Source organism: Microcaecilia unicolor, chromosome 12, assembly GCF_901765095.1.
Source record: "Microcaecilia unicolor chromosome 12, aMicUni1.1, whole genome shotgun sequence".
Classification (NCBI taxonomy): domain Eukaryota; kingdom Metazoa; phylum Chordata; class Amphibia; order Gymnophiona; family Siphonopidae; genus Microcaecilia; species Microcaecilia unicolor.
Window position 1 is genome coordinate 11,954,535 of NC_044042.1, and position 11,449 is coordinate 11,965,983.

Genomic DNA, 11,449 nt, shown 5'->3' on the forward strand with positions numbered 1-11,449 from the left:
GGAACAGAGAGGGAAACGGAGTCACTGTCGGACGCTGCCGCCTGGAAACGAACATCGTGCGCACCCCCCCCCCCCCATTACTGCCGCCACTTCCGCCCTCCTCCGCATCGGGCCCCCCTGCACTGACCTGACAGCGCCTCTCACCTCCATGTGGAAGCGCTGCGGGCAGCAGCACAGCGATATGCTGCCTGCAGCGCTTTCACACGGAGGTGAGAGGCGCTGTCAGGTCAGTGCAAGGGGGCCACCACGGAGGGGTGAGGGAGCGGCGGCGAGGAGGGTAGCTGGAAATCTCGCCCGTTTTTACGGGCTTGGCTAGAGTACTTCTAATGAGACAGGAGCCACAGGTGTGGTTGTGTCTTCTACAACAGAAGTGAGGTCTCTGTAACAATTGCAGTGGTCCATGTGATCATAGATCTAAATCTGAGAAGTCCATGTTTGCTAAACGAAGCAAAAGCCAAGGGCACAGATAGAATTCTTTCAGAAAATGGATGTTAATGGTGGCAGTACTGGAGGTACCTAATGGTGCACCTGCTGATACATCAGCTTATCTTTGTCATCATCTGCATGTTCTTTACTGTCCTTTTCACACATCCACATTTCTGTTTCCTTGAGCTTTACATAAGAACATAACTGTTGCCATCAAGCCCAGTATTCTGATTCCAACAGTGGACAATTCAGGTCACAAGTACCGGGTGAGATCCCAGACCAGACTTATGCTGCTTATCCTAGAAATAAGCAGTGTATTTTCCCAAATCCATCTTAATGGCTTATTATGGACTTTTTCCTTTAGGAAATTATCCAAACCTTTTTTTAAACCCTACTAAGCAATGAATTTCAGAGTTTAGTTATATGCTGAGGGAAGAAATATGAACAATCATTGGTTTTTGTTAGCTTTTCAATTACTAATTTTTTTAATGTGATTTTTTTTTTGCCTAAATTTAGCAGATTGTACAGCATGTGGCTTGCTTGCCTGCTTGCAGGAATAGAGATTGAGATTTGAGCATATTTCTTCTACCTTTAAACATTTACATTGGTTGCTTTTGAAAATTTGTGTACAGTACAAAGTATTCAGAGCTGGTCTTAGACAGGGGGCAGTTGCACAGGGGCCCACGTTCCTAGGGGCCCTGCAGCTCTGGCACATCTGTTCTCCTGTCTCAGGACCTCTCCCTGCTTTGTACCTTAATGTGCATTTTGGTACAGAGCATCAGGCAGCAATTTTCATATCCTACCACCTGCTGAGCCTAGAGACTCCTTGCTGCTGCATCCTGCCCCCTTTTCGTGTCCCTTCCTGGTTCCGCAAGGGCAGGGTGAGCAATGAGGAGGCTCTGGGTTCGGCAGCTGGTGTGATAAGAAAATTGCTGATGCTGTCTGCTGCTCTGCCCTAAGATGTGGTGGATGCACATCAATGTATGGGGTGAGGTGGGGATCTGAGAGTTCTAAACCTCCTTAAACTCTGATAAATTATGGGGGGGGGGGGGGGCACTGAACTGGTCTTCACAGGGCCCTATACGTGCTAAGACAGTCCCTGAAAATATTGACTTTGATTCATCAGTGCATATATGTTTTTATTCCACAATATGGAGTCTTTGACTTATTCTACGTCAAAGAAGCAGGCTATTGGTGCCCATTTGTCATTTCTCACAAAGGTGGACTTGTACTAGAGAGCTGCACGAGAACGGGGTTTGCGGGGACGGAAGCAGTTCTATGGGGTTCCCATGGGAACGGAGGCAGTTCTGCGGGGTTCCTGTGGAAGTGTAGGCTGCACCTGCACCAGCCTCTCATCTACCGAGTACCAAGTTCTTTGAGTGCTGTCTCCTCTTCCATGTTTTAACAGCACAATGGAAAATCTTCCAGTAAGGAGGTGGTAGAGAGACAAATGCTGATGGAATTCAAAAAGGTGTGGGTTGAACACAGAGGATCTGTAATTAGGAAACAAGTTATTAAAAAAAAAAAACAAACCCTAAACTTAAATGGCTGCATGTGTGTGGATGGGTCAAGTGATGCTTAGAGGGTGACTCTGGCTGTGATTAAACTAGGGCTGAATACTGGGCAGACTGGTATGGTCTGTGTCTCATACATGGCAATCTGGTTTAGGATTGGCTGGAACGAGCTTAGACAGCAACTTCAGCAGTTGGAACATAAGGCTAGGGTCAGATAGACTTTTATGGTCATATGTTCCAGAAACACAAAAGAAAAACCATAATTAAGTATATAATATCACACTCATTGCTTTAATCATGAATTGATAATGAGTGTCACTATTGGGCAGACTGGATGGACCATTCAGGTCTTTATTTGCTGTCACTTACTATGTTACAATTAATCCTCTTTGCTCCCGGGCTGATGCCCAGACCTTAGTTCTGACACAGGCATGAGCATCGGATGTCACCTGACCTACTGGTGTGTGCATGTGGTGACCTCTCACTCAGCATACAGTGCCAGTAAATCAGAGACAAATCTTACATATGCACACCAGAGTGTCCCAAGTTTCAACTTCCATTCCTTCCTTGCCTACAGTGCTGTGGCTCAGATCCTGAGGGAGCTGCCCAGAATTTTCTTTTATGTACCAGTAAATTCTTATGGGAATGGGTGGGATGGGTTACATTTTTGAGGGGATGGGTGGGGACGGGCAATATTCTAGCAGGGAGGCAATGGGTAAGATTTCTGTCCCTATGCAACTCTCTAACTTGTACTTTCAATATGTGGGGGGATTTGTGGAACCATATTCCAGGTTACTTGAGACTATCGACAATTGATGAAATTGCTGAAAACTTTTTTTTTTTTTTAAGCATTTATGATGATGTATGGACAGGTCTAGTTCTTGGTGTGTTTTTTTTTAATGTATGTTTTTGATATTGTGAATGTTTCTTTTGTAACCTGCTTTTTTTAATGTTTAAAACGGGATCTATTTTCTATTGTCTATTTTCTAGGTGGGAAAATGTGGGATACAAATGCAACAAATAAAATTAAAAAATAAAATCTTAAACCTCTGATCAATAGTGCCTAACCCATACAGCTTTCTTAGGAGTTTCTAGGAGATGATGTGGTTTAAAAAAAAAAAAAACGCTATCCTTTGGTTTTATTTTCTTTCTGTTTCGCAAATTAACCATCGGGGTACTGTAGCACTGAGCCTCGCTCCTCCTCTCCAGGTCAAGCGACAACACACCGCCACACGCACAGAGGTTGAACAGAATTGCAAGAACCGTGTTTTGAGTGCTTTCCCCGTTCGTTTGCTTTTGGTTCTTCGGTACCACGTTTAAGACTAGCGGTCCTCCACCTGAGTCGTGCATCTACTAGTGGGGCTGGCGGGGACCGGGACCTGCATGGCCTGAAGGCTGGAGCTTGCGCACAGCGGCAAACACAGTGCAGGCGCACGCGCTCCTCCCGGGACTCTGGCTGCAGCTAGGGCCGCGTGCCGCTTCGGAGAGGATTGTTGGGTTTAGCGAATTATCTGCCTGCTGCTGCTCTAAGTTTCGTTTCCTAGCAGGTATGTTCATTTACTGCCACTTTCGATTCTTCGCACGTCAACGATGATTTCCCTCTGGTTGCTGAAATGGGAAACTGCGGATTCAGCCTATCAACGCTCTGCCTCTAGGCAGGGCTTAATGCAGATAAGATGGTGTATGCTTTTGCATGCACTGGCGAAATGGCAAAGCGAGGCAGAAAATGCTATACTCAAGCTCTGCGTTTGGCGGTACAATTTCTGTGCCCCCCCCCCTGCACATAAACAGCATACACGTGAAATTTTCTAGTTGAACATGTGAAGTATAAAAAATTATGGAAAGAAAATTACACAGTTTCTGTTGCTTCCTATAGCTATAAAACATTTTGGGGGGGCGGGGCAGGAGTGCAAATAAACCAGCCTCTGCCCCTGCGGCACATGATCTCTAGTTGGGCAAAAAGTTAATTGGGCCACAGTGGCACACCCCATTGCTTCATTTTACTGTCTATGGCCAGACCCAGCAGGTGCACAGCAAAGTTCATGTTTATATTAGTTTTCATTTTCAAAGTCATATACATGAGCCTTTATTTATAGGACTTTAAAAAATCTCCAGCCACACGGTTCCATTTCTGCACCTTGTAAGTGGTCTGGAACTACTGAGAAAGGCATGAACTAAATCCTCTTTATTGGTTGGCCTTTGCCAGTCAAAAGCAACTCTACCAGAAGAGACGGCTGAGGGGAGACATGATAGAGGTCTATAAAAATAATGAGTGGAATGGAACTGGTACATGTGAATTGATTGTTTACTCTTTCCAAAAATACTGGGACTAGGGGGCATGCAATGAAGCTACAAAGTAGAAAATTTTAAAGGAATTGGAGAAAATATTTCTTCACTCGATGTGTAATTAAACTCTGGAATTTGTTGTCCAGAAAATGTAAAAGCAGTTAGCTTAGCGGGGTTTTAAAAAGTTTGGATAGTTTCTTAAAAGAAAAGTCCATTATTAAAATGGACAAAGAAAATCCACTGCTTATAAGCAGCATAAAATGTAGTGCTTTTTTTTATTATTTGTTACATTTGTATCCCACATTTTCCCACCTTTTGCAGGCTCAATGTGGCTTACATATAACCGTTAACGGCGTTAGCCGATTCCGGTCTGAACAAATACATGGTATGAATGAATACAAAGTGATATTGTGGTAGAATGAGGTACATGTATGTTAGGTACAGTTGGGGGGGAACTTAGGAAAAGGGATCTTGCCAGGTACTAGTGACCTTGATTTTGGCCACTGTTGGAAACAGGATGCTGGGCTTGATGGACCTTCGGTCTGTCCCAGTGCGACAATACTTTGTAGGAAGGAGAAGGTAATGGTTAATCAAGCAAACAGCATTGGCACGCAGCTGTAGAATACATTACCACTTGACGTAAAAAAATATTCATGGCCTTATCAACTTTCGAAAATCACTAAAGACCTACCTTTTTAACAAGACTTACCATAATAATCAGTAGCAGCAACTCCAACACATCATTACTTACTAGAGAATCTGTCTGTTTTTTTTATTTATCGAATTGTTTAATCTGTCTGTTTTCTGATTTATTGAATTGTTTATATCCGTTATGTTACACTTGTGCTTTATGCAACCAATTGTTTTATCTACTCTTGATTGACGCTTGTCATGATGTAATATTGTAAGCCACATTGAGTCTGCAAATAGGTCGGAAAATGTGGGATACAAATGCAATAAATAAATAATTCCCTGCCTTATGTAGTTGGCCCCAGCAGATACTGCAACATTGGATGCTGGACCAAGCTGCGTGCCTGAATGTGTAGTTCTGATTTCACCGGGAACAAGAGTGGAGTATTGCTATGGAATAATTGGGCTAAAACCAGCAGTGGCTCGCCTGGTCCAGTTTGACATGGAACTGGAAGATGGTTGCAAATGATGGCTGGATGATAGGAGGGTGAGGAAATCTATATATATAAAAGGCAACCACAACGTTCTGAAGCCTCCACGGAAGTTGAGGCGCCCGAGATATCCTGTGTGCCCTGGAGTGTCTGCACCGCCCTCGCGTCAAAACGTCATGACGTCGAGGGCGGAGCTATAACACTCGAGGCCCGAAACCGAAACGCCACAGGCACGGCCACGGAGGCGCAGCAAACAAAAAAAAAACCAAAACCTTACCCACACACAGCGACGCCAACACCGAACAAGGCAAGTAGCTCGGAGGGAGGGGGCCCCTTGCTAGCGCCCATTTCATTGCCCTCAGAAACGGGCATTTATTCCTAGTGATACAATAAAACCACTGGCTTGAGCAGGCAGAGTGATTAATTCTTGCTGATTTGTGCGCTGATTTGTTGTACTGTACTCCTCTGGGTGACTCATAAGCATTGCTCTGGTATCGTGGAGTACTTTAAACTGACCTGGGAAGAGCTGACTTGTTCTTTTCCTGTCCTGGGAAAAAAACAGCAGTGCTGCAACCACAAGCCTAGCAAAAATAAACAGCTTGTCAAACAAACTGTTATTGGGTGCCAGAGTAGGGAAAAGGAAAAAGGGTTACACAAGCAAGAAAGTGTTCCAGACTATGTGGAAGCTCAAACCTTACTTTCCCAGGGATTCATTCCACAACATCATCCAAACCATGGTGCTAACCCATGTAGACTACTGCAATAGTATTTAGGTAGGCTGCAAAGATCAAAATCATAAGAAAACTACAGACAGCACAAAACATGGCTGCCAGACTCATCTTCGGAAAAACACACTTCGAAAGCGCAAAACCCCTCCTAAGAAGCTTACATTGGCTTCCTATTAACGCTCGCGTAACTTTCAAAATACGCACAATAGTCCACAGAATCATCTACGGACTCGCACCAGATTACATGACGGAACTTAGCGATCTACCAATAAGAAACGTGACGAGAACAGCAAGAACCTACATAACCCTTCACTACCCCAATTGCAAAGGTATAAAGTTAAAATCTTCACATGCCACCAGCCTCTCATTTATATGCACACAACTTTGGAACTCACTACCCAAAGACCTGACACTCACAGAAAACTACCTACAATTTAGAAAACAAATCTGAAAACACATCTTTTCAAGAAGTCTTTCCCCCCTGGATCTACCTAATCCCACACCACCATTCATCACGAAAAGTCCAGAATATTAACCTCTCTCACAACATGTTAATATATCAACCTAAGCATTTATTGTACTTCTGTATTATATACTAGACTTCTACAAATCTAAATTTTGTAACCACCTTTTTAGTAATATATAAGCCACATTGAACCTGCCATACGGTGGGACAATGTGGGATACAAATGCAATAAATAAAAGAACGGTAATAGAATTAGAAAAAGGGTGAATAAAGTACAGAGGTCCATTTGGATGTGAGGGCCAGGGCTACCTTTATCATTAGGCAGACAGACCAGGCAGTTGTCCTGGTTGGCAGCTTTGAGGGGGAGGGGTGGCAAGCAATAAATCCAAGCAGTCACACAACCTCAAGGAATCATTACTTATCCTCAGGAAGATGGCCAGTAGCCCATTTACCTGGGTAAATTACTTTTGGAAACTGAACTCATTAGAAACATGACGGCAGATAAAGGCCATATGACCCATCCAGTCTGCCCATCCTCTGTAACCCCTAATTCTTCCTAAGCGATCCCACATGCTTATCCCATGCCTTTTTAAATTCTGGAACAGTCCTAGACTCCACCACCTCCACCGGGAGGCCATTCCACGCCTCCACCACCCTTTCTGTGAAATAATACTTCCTTAGGTTACTCCTAAGCCTATTTCCTCTTAACTTTGTCATATGCCCCCTCATTCCAGAGCTCTCCTTCATTTGGAAAAGGCTCTCTTCCTGTACATAAATGCCCTTGAGATATTTAAACGTTTCTATCATGTCTCCTCTCTCCCAGCGTATACATGTTGAGGTTCATATGCCTGTCCATATAATTTTTGCATTCAAGACCGCTTACTAATTTCATAGCCGCCCTCTGGACCGACCCCATCCTGTTTATATCTTTCCGTAGATGCGGTCTCCAGAACTGCACGCAGTACTCCAAATGGGGCCTCACCAGAGACTTATACTATTAAAGTATGATGCCTACTTGCGTGTTTTTATAGGAATTGAGGAGTGGCCTAATGGTTAGTGCAATGGGCTTTGATCCTGGCAACCTGTGTTCAATTCCCACTGCAGCCCTTTGTGACCTGGGGCAAGTCACCTAACCCTCCATTGCCCCAGGTACAAAAAACTTAGACTGTGAGCTCTCTGGGGACAGAGATTAAGTACCTGCATATAATGTGTACAACATAAAAGGCTACAGAAATGATTAATAGTATAGGAGCTTTGTGGGAGGGAATGTGGGTGATCATGATTGTTGAATTTAATTATCAAAATATGAAAACGGTAACGGAATTCAAAAATGCATGGGATAAACACAAAGGAATCCTGTTCAGAAGGGATGGATCCACAGAGACTTAGCGGAGTTTGAGTGGCAACACCAGTAATTGGGAAGCAAAGCTAGTGCTGGGCAGACTTCTATAGTCTGTGCCCTGAAAATGGCAAGGACAAATCTTGGTCAGGTATACATATAAAGTAGCACATACAATGAGTTTATCTTGTTGGGCAGACTGTGATGGATTGTACAGGTCTTTATCTGCCGTCATCTACAATGTTATGTAAAATACTGGGTCAGACCAATGATCCATGTAGCCCAGTATCCTGCTTCCAACAGTGGCCAATCCAGGTCACAAGTACCTGACGGAAACCCAAATTGTGGCAAATCCCAAGGCAAGCAGTTGCTTCCCCATGTCTGGTCTCAGTAGTAGACTATGAACTTTTCCTCCAGGAACTTGGCCAAACATTTTTTTTTAACCCAGTTATGTTAACCGCTGTTACCACGTCCTCCAGCAAAGAGTTCCAGAGCTTAACTATTTGTTGAGTGAAAAGTATTTCCTCCTATTTGATTTAAATGTATTTCCATGTAACTTCCTTGAGTGTCCCCTAGTCTTTTGTACTTTTGGAATGAGTAAAAAATCGATTTACTTCTTATTCTACGCCATTCAGAATTTTGTAGACCTCAATCATATCCCCCTCATCTGTCTCTTTTCCAAGCTGAAGAGCCCTAACCTCTTTAGCCTTTCCTCATACGAGAGAAGATCCATCCATTTTATCATTTTGGTCGCTCTTCTTTGAACCTTTTCTAATTTCCATTAAATAAAAAGATAATTGAGGAGAGCAGGGCCCCAGGTTGGCCTAGAACACTAAATGAATATGCACCGGCTCTGCAGTTTCATATCAGGAATGTGCAGAGTAGGTGAGGCATGCAATTCTTCTCAAATACAATTTTTCACATGCCTTTCTGGTGAATCCAGTACTGAATTCACATTTGGTTAGAGCAACAGTATCTCTTAGAAGTACACCCCGAAGAGTTACTGAAATATCATTCACTCAATGTGTAATTCAACTCTGGAATTCATTGTCAGAGAATGTGGTAAAGGCAGTTATCTTAGCGGGGTTTAAAAAAACTAAAATCACAAACCAGGAAACTTTAAAAAAATGGCACAAATCAAAAAAACAATCTCACCCTCTTCACATGGAAACAGTCACAAAGGAATTACAAAAATGCCATTAAACAAGCCAAAAGATCCTACTACATGCAACAATTACAACCAGCGGCACAGACATAAAAAAAACAATAACAACTTATAAAAAAACTTCTAAACACCAATCCAGTCACCACCTCACCCATGAACTGCCCATCTGCCGACCAGCTGGCCAAACACTTCAAGGACAAAATTATGAATCTCTATAACTCGATTCCACAACAACATCGAAGCCTTTCTTGACGAACTGGACCCCACCATGGAAGAAACTCCGGCTGACCGTTCATGGACGAATTTCACCCCCCTCACCACTGAAGAAGTTTCTCTGACGATCTCTAAACTCTCCAGATCCAAATGCCATCTTGACCCCTGTCCCAACTACTTAATGAAAGATACCCCGTACGCTTTATTACAGATCTCACCTCCCACCTCAACTTCCTGCTCTAACAAGGCTCCTTCCCTACTGAACATGGTAGCATTCTACTTACACCAATACCCAAAAAAACCCAATAAATCAACGAGCGATATTACCAACTACTGCCCTGTCGCCTCCATCCCCTTACTAGTCAAACTCATGGAAAACAGGGTAACCTCTCAAATCAATGACTACATAAACAAATTCTCCATTATACATGAGTCACAATCAGGATTCCGTCCTGCCCATAGCACAGAAACCGTGCTACTCACTTTAACATCTACATTCAAAAAAGAAATTTCAATCGGAAACAACATTCTTCTTCTACAATTCGACTTATCCAGTGCATTTGACATGGTAAATCATCATATTCTTACAAAACTACTGGATAAACTAGGTATCGTCGGAGATACCATCAAATGGGTAAAAGGCTTTATCACAACAAGATCCTACCAAGTTAAATCAACTTCAACAATCTAATCTCCTTGGTCATCAGTTTGTGGTGTACCCCAAGGATCTCCTCTATCTCCGATCCTCTTCAATCTTATGATGATCCCCTTAGCTAAATCCCTATCCAGACATGATCTCAACCCTTTCATCTACGCTTCATCCCTTTCAAATCCAATCTATCAGAAATCTCCAACAAAATAACTACTGGCATGAACATCTTAACCTCTTGGGCTAACGCCTTCATGATGAAACTGAACAAAGAGAAAACACAATGCCTAATCCTTTCATCCCAACATTCTTCACTTCTCCCAACTACTCTTAGTACCCCTGACGTCACAATCCCCATATCTAACAACCTGAAAATTCTTGGAGTGACATTAGACAAGCATTTTTCACTTGAAACTCACGCAAAATCCACTACAAAGAAAATGTTCAACATGATGTGCATATTGAAACGCGTTAAACCTTATCTCCCCCTGAAAACATTTCGTAACTTGGTACAATCCACCGTACTTACCCATGTGGACTACTGCAACGGTATTTTTATAGGCTGTAAGGCCCAAATCTTGAAAAATCTTCAGACTGCCCAAAACACGGCAGCCAGACTCATTTTTGTTAAATCACGATTTGAGAGTGCATCACCCCTTCGTGAAACGTTTCATTGGCTCCCTATTAAAGAACGAATAAACTTAAAGGTTCATACACTGATTCATAAGATCATCCATGGAGAATCTCCGAGGTACATGACCAACTTGATCGACCTACCCACCAGAAATACTTTGGAATCTTCTTGGAATTACCTCAACCTGCACTACCCTAGCTGCAAAGGGCTCAAGTATAAATCCTCATATAATTCCAACTTCTCCTTCAAAGGCAGTCAACTCTGGAATGCCCTACCCAGACCCATTCGCTCTATTAAAAACCACCTATCCTTCAGAAAATCGCTGAAAACCCATCTATTCAAGAAAGCTTATCCAAACATCATTACCTAACCCTACAAATCCACCTATTAATCACCTGATCCTGCGACGGCAATGACTCGGACCACGCTTCATCCTATTTTTCCCTATGCTCACCCTGACCCTGTCCTTTGATTATCTCAATCTAGCCTAAAACTAGCACCTCTTCCTACCTCCTCTAATCCCTCTCCCTCATTATATTGCCTATCTACAATTCCATATTACTCTGCTAAGCTTAGCCTGTTTTCTTTGACTATACTTTGTATTCCTATTACTATGTAAGCCGCATTGAACCTGCTATGATTGGGAAAGTGCGGGGTACAAGTGTAACAAATAAATAAATAAAAGGTTTGGATGGCTTCCTAAAGGAAAAGTCCATAGACCAATTATTAAAATGATTTGGGGATAAGCAGCATAAAATGTATTGAACTTGTTGGGGATCTTGCCAAGTATTTGTGACCTGGATTGGCCACTGTTGGAAACAGGACGCTGGGCTTGATGGACCTTTGGTCTGTCCCAGTGTGGCAACACTTATGTACTTCCTGTTCCCTGAATAAGTTTTCTAGGTGCA